The sequence below is a fragment of the Amblyomma mixtum genome, chromosome 5 (assembly GCF_055824585.1).
Source record: "Amblyomma mixtum isolate Tamu chromosome 5, ASM5582458v1, whole genome shotgun sequence".
NCBI classification, from domain to species: Eukaryota; Metazoa; Arthropoda; class Arachnida; order Ixodida; family Ixodidae; genus Amblyomma; species Amblyomma mixtum.
In genome coordinates, this window is record NC_143016.1 from 122800801 (window position 1) to 122815866 (window position 15066).

At 48.3% G+C, this 15066-nt stretch overlaps 1 non-coding gene across 1 annotated transcript; it reads right to left on the reverse strand.

The window, feature by feature from the left end:
* Positions 1 to 14089: 14089 nt before the first annotated feature.
* On the reverse strand, positions 14090 to 14303 carry LOC149343569 (small nucleolar RNA U3). Its single transcript, XR_016283357.1, has one exon. It is a non-coding gene; the product is annotated as a small nucleolar RNA U3 (small nucleolar RNA).
* Between the last annotated feature and the right edge of the window lie 763 nt (positions 14304 to 15066).

Consider the following 15066-nt stretch of genomic DNA (forward strand, 5'->3'; position numbering starts at 1 on the left):
AATATAGCCCGGCTGCGGCGGCCCGAAGCTCACACGAGTGCCGTGCTGTGCTGCCGATAGGAGCGCACGCGTGAGCAGCAAGCACGAGAAGAACATGCGGAGGAGGGGCCCGATTCGTCTGCCCCGTGGCACTGGTCTTGAGAAAATTGTCCGCGACGAGACGGTTAATCGACATCTCTCATAGCAACGGTGAACGACAGCGCACACGACTTGTGGAGGCACAGTAATACCGTCACAACTACGCCGTCGTCGTCGTCCTCTCGCAGTATCTACACGCACGTCTAGGGCATTCAAACGCTCAAACGGCGAACTGGGGCGAGCGTTTGCGGTATTTGCAACTGTTCTGTGGTTCTGTGGGCTGGATGACGCTTTTTGAAGCATGAGGAGCTAGCTGTCACTTACATGAAAGCGCCAGGACCTTAGGGCGATTTCAGATAAATCACGCAATATATACACTTTATCGACATCTTGGATTTATGTAATGTCTATTGGTATTGCTTCATGAGTGGAAAGAATGGATGAGCAATTATTTTTGTCGATATAAAATACGTCTATGCACAAATTACGAAGAAGTGAACCTCCGCGTACACGCACTGCTGTTTTTGCCAAAATTGGCCTCGTGTAACTGCAGAGCTGTAGTGTTAATTTTTTTTTATGAGACTCCGCAAACTTGGCGGAGAGAAAACTTTCTCGCTAACTTTGCAGGTTTGTACCTAAAATTGAAAGTACGCTATACACTCGAAAATTTAACATTGCAATCTTATGCACTTATGTGCTATGCTCTAACATATTTATGCAATAACTGGTTTATAATTCAGCGACATGTCTATGACGGATAACGAAATATTTCCAAGTAAATATCATGAACAGATATAAGCAGAAAAAAATTCGCCTGGCTAAAAAAGAAAGCTCATTATTGAGATTTTTATTCCAAGTTGTACAGTATTGCAGGTGTAACAGGTAAAGCCCCTCTAATGAGACCGTTTTTGTGCATATTGCTGTCTGTGAATTAAGTTTGAATAACTTGAAATATGTTAAACGGAAATGCTTGAGATTTGTTAGAACTTGTATAATTTCAGTACAGTGCTCCCAGTTGTCAGCATGCTGCTGACGGCAACGTTTCTCGCCCGGCCCAGGCAAGTTCCGAGAACTGCTAACTGCTTCGGCCTTCGGACAGGCGCAGTTTCTACAGATTTATGGCCCGAGGAAAACAGACCCCAACGAAAACACACCGCGCCTGCAAAAAGACATCAGCATGTCAGAGCCACGGGCTCTTCGCAGAAAAGAGGGGACCCCGCGACGCCTCCCGCACTCCGAAGGGAAGAGGGGAAACCTCAAGCAACCTGGAGGGAATAAACGGACCGAGGGACACGGAGAGAGACGGGCGCCACAGAGAGAGACAAAGGAGAGTCGACAGAGTGCGGACGCGGCGAGTGCAGCTCAGTTCGCACAGCGCGATCTCCATTGAAAGCGTTGACTGGCATCCCTGTAAATATTCTAAAGCGACCTCAATAAACCAGTTTTAACCATCCACTGAGTGTCCGCTAACACAGTGATCCTTGTCGAGTTCAAGGTTTCAATCTTTATTCTGAAGTATTGCAAACTGTGCGCACTGCAAACTTTTTGGCTCACTTAAAACGTCTTCATCTCCGAAAAGAAATGAGACATAATCTTAACTACACTGCGTTTTACGCAAACCTATCTACATAAAGACCTTCCAGACAACGGACGAAATCGCAGACTCCGGATGGACGGTGCGCCAAATGACTCGTCGCATTTGCTCCTCAGTCTCGTCCGCTGACAGCGCTGGCTTTACTAGCCGAAGTCCGGCTCGCGGCTCTTGCCTCTCAGTTTCTGAGGTCTGCTGCGTTTTGTTGGGACTGGGAGTCCGAGCCAAGGAAACGGTCGAGGCGACGGTGAGTCAAATGACTTTTATGTACAGTATGTACAAGGGCTTTTACATAATACAAGGGCCAGGAGCACCACGGGCTAGCACAAAGAAGAAGGGCGGCCCCGGCGGCGAGCGTAGCTCCGGCGTGATGGCTCTTCTGCTGCCCGTCTGCTGCTCGGGTTCAGCGCGGCTCCGTTTTTAAAGCCGCCGGTGTCCGTTTCGGCAGCCAGCAGTTCAAATCCTCCAATCAGGTCACGGCACTGGCCACCGTTCAAATTAGACCAATGGTCGACAGGCGTCGGCCGGCGAAGCGTCGTAGGAGTTCGCACGGACGGTGAGGAGGGAAGGAGGAAGGGTCCGCGTCGGCGCCGGCGAGGCGGGATGATTCACGCTACACGCCGCGACATGTCCGAGAGAGTCTGGGTTTGCTTTGCGCGACGGCGAGCGCGCAGCGCTGGTTTCCAGAGAGGCCAGCCAGCGAAATGTGGGCGCCGGCACGACAGTTTGTATAAGTACAACTCCTGATTGTGCGTCCTCGTCAACAAGAGCACTTCCTGCCAATATTATTCTCATTTGTATTGGTATTTGGTATATTGGTATATTTGTAATTTTATTGATATAGTGGACGGAATCTTCGATTTCGTCGGTGGTCTGGATGGGCAGTAAGCGATATACGTTAGACAGTTTTAGCATAGCGGCGACGTGTGAGCATAGACGCGTACCGGTTGAACGGACGCCGGCTGCGCATGGGCAGTGGCCCGCCTGTCCGCACCGATGCCAGTGTGCGTGTCCAGCCCGCGTCCGTTCAACCGGTATGCGTCTATGCTCATACGTCTCCGCTATGCTAAAACTGTCTAACATATCTGACGGATAAGGAACCAATAATGCTTAAAAATAATGATCACAGAACAAAAATATTTTGCATGACGTTAAAAAAAACTAGCTTTTTAATATTCTCTTACCCCAGGTGTCATCAGCTACAAACACAAGTAGGAGTGGCATATGAGGTTTGTTTTGTGGAAGTTCTTCGTTCAAACTGACATCAGGATCTCGAGCAATGGCTACCGTTGGTCTTGATGTCATGTGTCCCCTGAGGTTACGTCACAGCCCAGGGCTGTGATTGGCCAGAGAGCTGAGGGGTATATTACAGTGTGATGGCCAGTGCTGTTCCTGATGCTGCACTGGGCAGCGAGCGTTTCGCCAGCCTGGGAACACACGCCGTGTACTGTCCACCAACTCCCGAAGAGGACAAAGGAATGCCCGCCTTTACATACTTTTGAGAAGCAAAAAAAAAAAAGACTAAAAACAAACAACAGCAACACGCCCAACGTACATATACATTCTGAAAGCTATTTTTTTCCTATTGGATGGCAACTGATAGCTTCCGTGATGTGCTGTGCCTTTCCATGTTTAGTTTAGTTTGGTTTATTGGAGTTTAACGCCCCAAAGCGACTCAGGCTATGAGGGACGCCGTAGTGAAGGGCTCCGGAAATTTCGACCACCTGGGGTTCTTTAACGTGCACTGACATCGCACAGTACACGGGCCTCTAGAATTTCGCCTTCATCGAAATGGAGCCGCCGCAGCCGGGATCGCACCCGCGTCTTTCGGGTCAGCAGCCGAGTGCCGTAACCACATAGCCACCGTTGCGGGGCCCTTCTCATGTACGATGACTGGAATTGCTAGTTAATTTTTTCCATATTGCGAATATGATTATGTAGACCACTGTTATAAGCGTAAAGCTGGGATCATATCTCATATGTTACCAGAAATCGTAAAATTCTTTTGGAAAGAGAAGGAATTTGAGTTTGCACCGGCTCTGAAAGCTCTTTTCGGCAGCATGTGCGCTTAACATGGGCAAGCTGCCAACTTACTTGAGCGTGTACCTTTATACGAGGACACACAGCGAATGTGTTCATCTTCCCTCGATTCATCCCTACATCCATTCACAAGCGCATTTCAGCAGACGGCTAAAATGTGCTCGCCCTCTTTCGCAGGACAGGCATGCAGCATGTGTGACGGTCCCGAAGCGTTCTACAGGAAACCCTCGGTGAAATCGAGACGCATTCGCAAGCGGAGCCGGTCGCGCTTCACCCCGGCGGTTGCGAAGCGGCGAATGGGTTCCCTCTCGACTCGTTTCGTCTCCGTTACCTTGCAGCCACCATGTCGCACAGAGGGACGGACTGACGTCTGCGCCGTAGGACAACGAAACGATTGCCTCTCAGAGTGGGGTCAGCGTGCCGTTATAAGCCGAGTGGGTGGACGGCGAGGGTCATTGCTCCACAGCTCTTGCGTACAGACCTTCGCGGCTCCGATGTCTTCGATTCTCCGAGGGCTTCTCTGCGAGCGACTCTGGCGAACGTAAGATGGCGCTGGAGGCAAACGCTTACTCAGGGCATCGCTCGCGTATAGGTTGAGCGATGCCAGGAACTCAGAGCGAGATTTCAGATGCCAAGGAATCGACTGGTAGAACCGCCAATGGCTTTCGCCGTGAAATGTGGATCCACTATACGAGCTAGAAGCAAACCATGCAGCCTGGTTACTTTTGACAAAGACTGTGCTTTAGCGCTTGTTTTAAGCATTAAGCCTGTTTCACATGGAAGCGAAAATGCTAGCGAATCCTGCCGCCGCGGCTGAAAAACATGTTTGAGTCGTCGCTGCAATTAGCGGCGAGGTTCCAACAAGTTGGAAAATTTCGCTGCGACGCGCCGCTCAATCCCTGAGTCGCTTGCAAGTGAACCAGCCTTTCGGAATTTACAAATTAGTCTTCGGAACCTAATTACGAGGGACGTGATCTCAAACAGCATCATTTATCTTGCTTCCTGTAGGCAAACAATTTTTAAAATGCCGCAAAATTGCGGAGAGCAAAAAAAAAATTGAAGAAAATGAGAAAAGTAAGAGTATTTAGCTCCCTTGGGATAAGGGGAGAGCGATTATCGCTCCTGCACCTTTGGCTCCTGCATTTTAATTTTTTACTTTTTCGCCCATAAGTAGTACTGATTACTTAAAGGACTAAACACATCATATTTTTGCTTACTTAATTTCTTACTTCAAATGATGCGTTGGACATACATGGATTACCCCGTAATATTAGCCTACGACCGCTGAATAATTTGTAATTAGGTTTTTCTTAACGCTGTTTTGGTTTCATCAACCGAAAAATGGCTGTGACGTGTAGTTGACCTTTAGTCCCGTGAGGCATGACATAAAACGCCAACTTCTGATACCTCAATTGCTGCAATTTCAGCTCTTGAAGCTGGCTGGTTTAAGTGTTGTAGTGAATTAAAAGTACGCATCATAGTTTATATTGCAGTTTTTTTAGTGTCTCGCGTGACCTCAAGGTCAACTATACTTTCACAGCCATCGCTCGAATGATGAAACCGAAACGAAACAGCATGAGAGAAGAAATTCAGGTATAAATTATTTGGCGCTCGTAGACGAATATCGCGCAGTGATCATGTATTTAATGTCCAACGTACCGTCTGAAAGAAGACAACACGCAACTGAATTTAGGTGTCTATAGTCCTTTAAAGGACAGACGCAGGGTGGTCGTGCTACGTTTTGCTCATTTACAATTGTTCGGGGTCAGCTACAGCGGCCGTATTTCAGTGAATTTCCCAACCTAGAAGTTACACCTGATTTTCCGTCGCTACCGATTGCAGTAGCCTGTTTTTACTGGACAGTTCTATTACCGTGTTACTATTCCCGAAATGACGCTTGGATGTAATTATGGAATTTACGATTATCTCCGAAACTAATGTCTTATTAGAGAGTTACACAGCATATTTATTGAACACAATAGGTAAAGAGAGCTTTTATAAACAGCCTCTTTGGACTGGTGCCGATTTTCTGATTACATCCAGTCCTCATCCCACACACAAGTTCATTACTTTTAAAAGTTCAAGTAAAAATGAAAATGAAAATTGCTTTTGAAGAAAGGAAATGGCTGAGTAACTCTCTCACGTATCTCGGTGGACTCGCGAACCGTGCCGTAACAAAGGAATAAAGGAGGAAGTGAAAGAAGAAAGGAAGAAAGAGTTGCCTTAGTGAAGGGGTTCGGAATAATTTCCACCACCTGGGGATCTTTTAACGTGCACTGACATCGCCTTTTTGAGTTTCGCCTCCGTCGAAATGCGGCCGCCGCGGTCGCGTTCGAACTTCAAACCCGGGTACTCCGACTAAGTAAAGTTCATTGTTACATATCTGCCCGTGTTGCACTTCCGTGTTAATAAGTTCCGTAGCGATGTCCCTCGACGCCGGGTTTCCCTTGCATGGAAAGTGAGCTGCGGCCACAGCTTTGCTCGCGCTTGACGCCGGCGGGGAAGCGCAGTCGGCACAGAAGTAAATTATGCTGGCGGAATAACCGGTTGCTCGCAACTACCCAGTTTAGGGCTTAGAACGTCACTGATGATAACTTCATACAACTGCTGTTCTTAGTTAAAATGGACTCTGTCTCTTTTTATCGTTATGTCGATATTTGTCTGACAAACGCGCATTTGTTTCTAAAAAAAAATACTAATTTGAAAATTTTCCCGGCAGTCGATACAGGTTCGTGAAGTAATGACCGAAAGAGACTCCGTGATCACCGTTTTGAAGCCTCTGGGATCCGCGTGATTAAGAACTGTCATGACGCATCGCAGTTTTGCTTGCAAAGACGGCCTGGGAAGGCGACATCGGTGTCTAATTATTGTAGCTTATAAATGCTCCCTTTACAGCGGAAGTAGCGCATTCACCATTACGACGCGGCTATCCATCGATACAGAACAACTTGAATTTGTCGATCTTTAGCTTATCTGTAAAGTTCTAAAGGCGCAAAACTTCGAGCGCGAACAAATGATTTGATTTGTTTCATAGGCGTAAGCGATGTCTTCGACAAGTTTCAGTCGCAGGCATTGAGAGAAACATATAATTCAATATGATTTTCAATGTTGTTCGAAGACTCGCTCGGCATTTCCACCCGCATCGAGTGACGTCAAGGCGCACTTGTCCCGATTGTTTTGACGTCACCGGAACGTCACGAGCAACCGGTTCTTGCCCATGGACGCCGACGTCATCAGGAATGTGGTAGTCCAAGTTGGCCGCAGAGCTCCAGGTGCACTCCAGAGCTGGCGCCGACCGAGACCGAAACTGCGGGTACAAAATCGTTTGCAATTAATTATTAACGTTGCACATTGGTGTTTTGAGCTCATTTTCATGGTTACTAGGCCCGTAGGTCTCTTAACAAAATGACCACGCAAAAACTTTGCGTCTATAGAACTTTAACAAGTGTTTTGCCCCCTTGACAATTGTTTTTCCCTCTGTACAACACCACCTCGGCTGCGCCCGCGACTCGGGCTTGCCCAATGCCTCTCGGTGGTGGCAAATCTGGCTCTCTTGACACCGAGCACACAAGTGTGAACGTACCATGACACAGACGTGAATCTTGTCATAACCCTCACAACAGAATGTTTGCGATTGACGAGCTGTCGTTTTGGGTGTGTCCTGAACGGACCATCCTCTTAAGAATGAAAAACCTTCGTTGCTCTCCATTGCCATCTTTAGCTTCAATTTATTTGCCGATCGCGGCTAACTAAAAATAATCTGCGTATCCTTATAGCAAACGTCAGTAATGTTTTCTCTAATGTGCCTATTTGAGTATGCTTAAATGAACAAATACGTAAATAGATAAACCACTCCAGCGCAAGTAAACTTAACCAGCTGAATTAAATTATCTCTACCGTAATCACAGGATTCTTTTCGGAATGCTATTGCATTTAGGTGAAGTTCATCCGGAACATGCTTCACAACCCTACAGTTCTGTACTGCAGAAGTATATTACAGTCCGCACTTTTTTTTCCCGGAGCCACAAAGGAATGCGAAACCACCTGCACTATGAAAACAGTTGCCGACCTTTCTTTTGCAGCAGTAGCAGTAGCAGGTCGCCTTGAGTCCCGTCGCTTCCAACGCTTTCAAACGCCCGTCGCTTGGTGCACCCTCTTGCTGGATGACGGCATGCGGTGTTCGTATCGTTGCTCAACATTCGACGGCGTGGACGCCATCACGCGGAATGAATGCACACGAAAACGTCCACGCAGGCTGGGTGCGTCCCATCAAGCTTCGGCTGCACACAGTGCCTGGTTCACACGGAGGGCACAACAAGGTAAGCAACCTTCATTTAGGCTCCTCGGTCACGTCACGCTCAGCTTGAAAAGGTTTGCCGCTACCTCCTCTTGACAAGATTTACCGCTACCTCCGAGCGGCAAGCCTTTTCAAGCTGAGCGTAAAGCGACGCCTCACAAAGCAGCCGAAGTGAATAAAGAATATGTTATCAAGCATGTGCCGCATCTTTGAGTGTACACAGTACGTAGAGGCAATATGAAAAGGAACACGGAAGCGCGTGACTTTCGCGCTTCGCAAAACGCTGCCACAGGCGGCCGACGAGAATGGGCGGCACCAGGCGCATGCGGGGAAAGAGCAGCCGGCCATGCTTATGCTGGGCATGCAGCTTTGCCGCTGATTCTCGCTGCATCACAGCGACAGCGGTCCGCGATGCGAGGCGGCTACGCCCTCCCGTGTTTCCAATATTATATCGCTTATACCGATGCAGCCGCGGTGGCTCAGTGGTTATAGCGCCCGGCTGCTGACCCGGAAGACGCGGGTTCGATCCCGGCCGCGGCGGCCGAATTTCGATGGAGGCGAAACTGTCGAGGCCCGTGTGCTGTGCGATGTCAGTGCACGTTAAAGAACCCCAGGTGGTCGAAATTTCCAGAGCCCTTCACTACGGCCTCCTTTATAACCGGAGTCGCTTTGGGACGTTAAACCCGCAATAAACCATTTCTTATACCTGCACACTTCTTCTGGACGACGGGTTAATCGAGACGCAGTTCTTTTTGTCCACCTAGGCTGTATTCGTTAAGTCGCTTGCTGTGACCGAAGTGTCTACGTAGAACGCGACAAGCGCGCCTACCTGGTAGCCCTAGATGATCGCTTGGGCAGTGCGGGAGCTCATCTGCACAAGCATTATTACTAAAAATATCAAACAGGCCGTCCTTTCTGATTCCATTCATTCTTGAAGTCATCATTATACGTCCACTGCGGCACAACATACTTCCCTATATCCCTCCACTTAAACCTGACCTTTGCGAGCTACGGCCATTTTATCCCCGAAAACTTCCTAATCTCATCCTGCCGCCTGACACCCTGCAACGACTCGTTATGTAGTGAATTGAAGTCTTCTTTCCTGCATTCCTTCCCTCTTGCAATGCCATGTCGTGGACCACGAACCGAGGGAAGAAGCCAAAACTGTGCGAGCGCGCGTTCCGGAAGCCGCGGATGCCGTGCGCAGAGAACGAAGCGGCAGGCAGCGCTCGCCGTCCTCAGCGCGCGCGACGCGCGCTCCACCCCTCTCCGTTCTTCCCCGACATCGCGCAGGCTCGCCGCGTCAGCAGCGCAGCGTGTCGACTTGGAGAGCGGATGCGGAGGGGAAGGCGAGAGCAGCGGAGCAGAGAGAGGGAGCAGGTGGCGGAGAGGGGGCGGCGGACTGATTGGCCGTCACGAAACCCGATCCGCGCGGCTGCCTCGCGACCCGACGCCGCGCGCTGTCGCCGAGCGCGCCCGGAGACGGCGAAGGATCGGCGTGTTGTTCGTCCACGCACCCTCCCTCTTCCCTCCACTGCCCACAGAAACGGGGGTATAGAGAGCCGGCGACAGCGGCGGCTAGCCGTCCGCAGTTTCCATGGCAACGGGCTCACGAGGCTCGAGTTCGGCGGGCCCGTGGTATTAAAGCACGTGGGCGCGCGGAGATAGCTTCCTCTTCGGGATGCGCCTGCACGCGCGGTATTATGCGCTTCCTGCGCCCGCTCTGCGTGCTTACCTGTCCCTCGCTCACCGCTTCCCCTCCTCGTTTCCCTTTCGACCTTCCCTGCCCGATTTTTCTTGCCAGGGATATTTTGGATGCGTGTTACTCTCTTTTCTTTGTGTGTTTAAACGAGAAAGAGAAGCTCGCTTTTCGCCCACAGTAGTAACTTTTGTACGTAGGCATGTGATTCTTTTTCTCATCCCCTCTTTGAACCAGACCTTTATTTTGAGGCTTAAGGTTTCTTTCCGATAATATATATATATATATATATATATATATATATATATATATATATATATATATATATATATATATATATATATATATATATATATAAGCAAACAATGGAAGGGAAATGAGGGGCTTGTTATAAATATGAGAGAAGCCAACAGCCACAGAAACCATGGGGCACAGGGGATTTTTTAAAAAATTAATTTATTTATTTTGTGATGTTCGGTTTTAGAATATTACTGAATATGTTATCGCTTAAAGCTTTGACAGCCGTCGCCGTATCTCAGCGGTAGAGCACCGGACGCGTAATTCGGAGGTCGTGGGTTCGGCTACCACCGGTGCACCGGTGGCATGTGGCGTTTTTTCTTCTGCTTTTCTAATCAATTAGCTTTAAGCGATAACATATTGACTAATATTCTCAATTGACCAACACCATCAAATAAATAAATATAAATAAAATCCCCTGTATTCCTGTTTCTCTGGCTGTTGGCCTCTTAATGTATACGAGCCCCTCATCCCCCTTCACTTGTCTGATATATATATATATATATATATATATATATATATATATATAAATATATATATATATATATATATATATATATATATATATATATATATATATATATATAAGTATGTATGTTAAACATTTACATATTTTTTAGATGATGCAGTTTGAGCTGATGAATTCTACAGCAGGGCGCATATTATGCATTACCCCTGCGCTATGCTTATTCCTGGATGATACATGCAGTAAGCCGTACCTGCCTTTGATGGCAAGAACAAAAGTGTTGAGGAGAAGCCGTGACAGGCATGTGAATTTGCGTGATGTTTTCCATAAGAAATAAAATGGAAAGTATTAGTGACCCATGAATCAACTTGGATCAAAAAGAAGGCAGGTTTTTTGCTGCACATAGTCCTTGATACGACGGTTTGGAGTTATAAAAGATGCGTATTCTTTCCAATAAAAATTAGTCGCAAGTCCGCGCTTGTTTCTCGTCCTTGTTTTTGTGTGCTCTGTAGCCATTTCTGATAATGATTGACCGGCTCTACAAACAACGCACTCTCTTAAGTCATGTATCTGATATGGACCAATAATTAGACGATTAACTGACGAGAACTAACTAATCGACTTTTTATTTTTGATCATAAGAAGTAAGGTTATATTTCTAAATGTACGACGAACCCGCCGCGGTGGCTCAGTGGTTATGGTGCTCGGCTGCTGACCCGAAAGACGGTGTGCGGGGTCCGTATCCCGTATGCAATTTTGGTATATTCGATAGGCTAGGAAGGGAGTGCTGCCTTGTTCGACGTTCCGACAGGCCCCTCGCGAGTCGGTAATTATGTATTTTGAATTGGAATGTGAGGCCGCGAGAGCAATCGCGACCTCTTCTGCTTGTGTTGCACTGCGGGCTCTGATGGGCCCTGCTCATCAGGGGTTGGCAGGAAACGAGGCAGCAGACGCAGCCGCCCGCGCGCTCTCTCACCGGGCTGTTTTCTCCTCCCCACCTGATCAGGAACCCGATTTTAATCCGGTTTATACGTTCAAAAATATCGCAACCTACTTTCAAGATAGCCATCGCCTTTACCCTAGCCCATGTAAAGGCCTCAAGAAGGCGGATGAGCGGCTTCTTCTCCGCCTCTTCACCAATACATTGCTGTGCCCGGCAGCACTAAAACATTTTGACCCCTCCTTTAGCGGCAGCTGCCCGCACTGTGGTGCGGTGTCTTCGGACACCTATCACATGGTGTGGGCCTGCCCCTCCAACCCGGCCATTCCCCCTATCCCCAACCCAACCCGGGAGGACTGGGAGGCGACCCTGCTCGGCTGCCACGACTTACAGGCCCAACAAGCCTTGGTCGGGCGCGCCCGGGCGGCGGCTACCGCCACTGGGGTCCCAAACTAGGGACCTCCACCTAGTGTTTGTGAGGATCGGTCCCTTACGGGCCGATCCAAACACCTCCTGTTCTGAATAAATGTTTTCACCACCACCCGAAAGAGGCGGATTCGATCCCGGCCTCGGCGGTTGAATTTCTTTGGAGGCGAAATTCTAGAGGCCCGTACACTCTGCGATGTTGTGCACGTTAATTAAAGAACCCCAGGTGGTAGAAATTTCCGGAGCCCTCCACTACGGCGTCTCTTATAGCCTTAGTCGCTTTGGGACGTTAAACCCCATAAACCAAACTAAACCTAAATGTACGACCGTCAGCATAAAAGGTCAGCGCTGTTTTTTAAACTTCCTTAAAGGGTCAGTCTACTGAATTTTATCGACCATATTTTCTTTGCGGCAACCGATAGCTCTTTACTCAAATTACCGTTTAGCCAGCTGTGGTGCCAAGGAGTGCGGTAGAACATTTTAAAATAGAATTTATTGATGTGGGAACACATCTGTATGAGATGGTAGTCTCATCTGGCAACCATCTGGATTTCCGCCGCGCGGCAACAAACATGGCGGCGCCCGTCGAAGCCGGACCTGCCGCTTCGGACTGAATTCTCGTTGTTGCTGCCTTTTTCAGTGCGTTCACTGGCCATAAATGGGGCGCCTGTCTTTCGCTTCGTCTCATCTCGCCTATAAGAAAACATATAAGAGATAAATTTGCTTTATTTTAATAATTAGAGTGACGATTCTGCCGCTCCTAGGCTTAAGTGGAGTGTCGGTTTGTTTACAGCAATGGTTCCCGTCCTGACGACCAGATGGCGCCACTATAGGCTGAGTTTATTTTTGCGTCTCTGCTAGCATACGCTGAACTAAAAGTGGGAATGTGCCTGCGTTTTGCGTACGTGTAACTATAAATATTCATGTGATTTACAGAAATAGCGAGCGGTACGCACGAGGCGTACCGCTCGCTTTTTCTGTAACAAAACGTGCGTTTCTCTGACATTGGAGCATACAAATGATACGTAGTATATTCACTTATGCTTCTACAAAAAAGACTACCACTTTCTTGAACAAAATGAACGTTTGGGGTCGCCACCATGCTTTTTTACGCGACTTTTAACGCCGAAATAAAATATAAATTCCTGCCTAAACCGGGCGCAGACCCCTCGTTACTGATGTTATAGGGTGCCAACTACCAGAATATGCCATTATTTATACACTCATCTCGGTGAGTAGACTGACCCTTTAAATATGGATGACAGAAGCCATCAGCCACAGAAACCAAGGGGCACAGGGGATTTTTATTTTTATTTATTTATTTTGTGGTGTTGATCAATTTAGAATATTACTGAATATGTTATCGCTTAAAGTAATTGATTAGAAAAGCAGAAGAAAAGACAACCACAAGCCGCCAGTGGGATCCGAACCCACGACCTCCGAATTACGCGTCCGGTGCTCTACCTCTGAGCTACGGCGACGGCTGTCAAATCTTCTACTTTCGGGGGTATTTATGTTTACAAGTAACCTAACCTTGAGAGTGTTCATCAGCGCCACCCACGTTCATAAGCGGCGGACGTAGAACGCCCACGCATGTGTGACGTAGAACGTCATCGAACGGAGAGGGTGGAAGCTGCGTGAGAACCCTCTTATGCTTCCTATGGAGTCAAGGCTGCCAGAACCGAGGCCCTCGCTAAGCAATTAAGCAAACAAGGGAAGGGGAATGAGGAGTTCGTTATAAATATGACAGAAGCCAACAGCCACAGAAACCAAGGGGCACAGGGGATATTTATTTATTTATTTCGTGGTGTTGATCAATTTAGAATATTACTGAATATGTGGTCGCTTAAAGTAATTGATTAGAAAAACAGAAGAAAAGACAACCACATGCCGCCGGTGGGATCCGAACCCACGACCTCCGAATTACGCGTCCGGTGCTCTACCTCTGAGCTACGGCGACGGCTGCCAAAGCTTCTACTTTCCGGGGTATTTATTTATGTTTACAAGTAACCTAACCTTGAGAGTGTTCATAGCGCCACCCACGTTCATAAGCGGCGGACGTAGAACGTCGTCGAACGGAGAGGGTGGAAGCTGCGTGAGAACCCTCTTATGCTTGCTATGGCGTCAAGGCTCAATGAACATAGTTCATTGAGTTGGCTCTCACGCGAACACGAGTCCTCGTACTTTCACTTGAGATACTTCTACCCGAGCTTGTACATGAATGCCCATGTTCTGATTTTGGGATTTATATATCAACCACTCAGACTGAGTCTCCACCCTCCCACCTGGCGGTTAAGCCTGGAGGAACGGTCATCAATGGCTGGGACCAGGGTCGAAACCCTAAGTCCGTAGCCGGTTTCGCGCTCAGGCGGAGACCCTCAACTCCTCATCGTGGTTGAGTGTGTTTCGAAATCGCGACTTGCGACTCGGCGATCATCCTATAGAAATGATCCTATGAAGAATGATCTTGCCCAGCACTCCAATGCGATTCCAAGCCCACTTCACCGACCACATTGTAAGTAACAGATACCGTTGTAGAGGATTACAATTTCTACAGAGTTTATGCAAAGCATTGCAAAAACCGTTTAATTCCTGAAGCTGCACTACCTCTCCGACGTCAATGCTTTAGTCGAATGAGTGATTTCCTTTAAATTTTGAGGGATATTCTTGCAATATAGCGGTCGATTCCGTACTGTTCAGTTGAGTAATGCGGAGGCTGTGCCACAAAGCAGTGGCGACACCTTGTGGAGCAGCGCACGACTAAGATATAGCTGGAGCAGTGCGTGTGCATGTGTGTGTGCGTGTGTGCGTGCGTGTTTGTGTGTGCGCGTGCGTGTGCGCGCGTGTGTGCGTGCGTGCGCGTGTTTGTGTGTACGTGCGTGTGTGTGTGCGTGCGCGCGTGTGTGCGCGTGCGTGCGTGTATGTGTGTGCGTGCGTGTAGGTGTGTGCGTGCGTGCGTGTGTGAGTGAACGCGTTCAGGCCAACAACGGAATGCAGATTGCCTTCATTCATGGATGGGATAGGTAGCAGAGTACAACTCGACAGAGAGCAGTGGCTCTGTGCGGCCGTGGGCATAATAACCCCGTGCTGCGCCTTTTCTTTTTGCTGATTCCGGTTACTTCCCCTTACATTAGATTTGAAGCTGGCATTTCTATGAAAAAAAAGGTCGATACGTATCCTGACCTTGCGCTGAAAACGTCCCCATCTGAGATCATCAGGCGCGTGCGTGTAC